Genomic DNA, 313 nt, shown 5'->3' on the forward strand with positions numbered 1-313 from the left:
TACCTTTCCATCCCCTCTCCCTTAAACTAACCCAATTTTTATCCATATCTCCCTTATTAACACCTGTTTCCTACTGTTCTTCTCTTTCAGGTTATTTCTTTTCCTTTACCTCCCTGTTTCCTTTCCATTGTCCTGGTTCCCGTAGTTATGTCTGGTTGCATACATACTTATTTATCAGAGTCTGGTTCTAGGATCCACATATGATGGAGAACATAGGTTGATTTTTTTTTCTGAGTCTGTGTTACTTCACTTAGTATAACAGTTTCTAGTTCCAACTATTTACCTGAAAATTTCATGATTTCACCTTTCTTCA

The sequence above is a fragment of the Nannospalax galili genome, unplaced genomic scaffold (assembly GCF_000622305.1).
Source record: "Nannospalax galili isolate Female #2095 unplaced genomic scaffold, S.galili_v1.0 scaffold475, whole genome shotgun sequence".
Classification (NCBI taxonomy): domain Eukaryota; kingdom Metazoa; phylum Chordata; class Mammalia; order Rodentia; family Spalacidae; genus Nannospalax; species Nannospalax galili.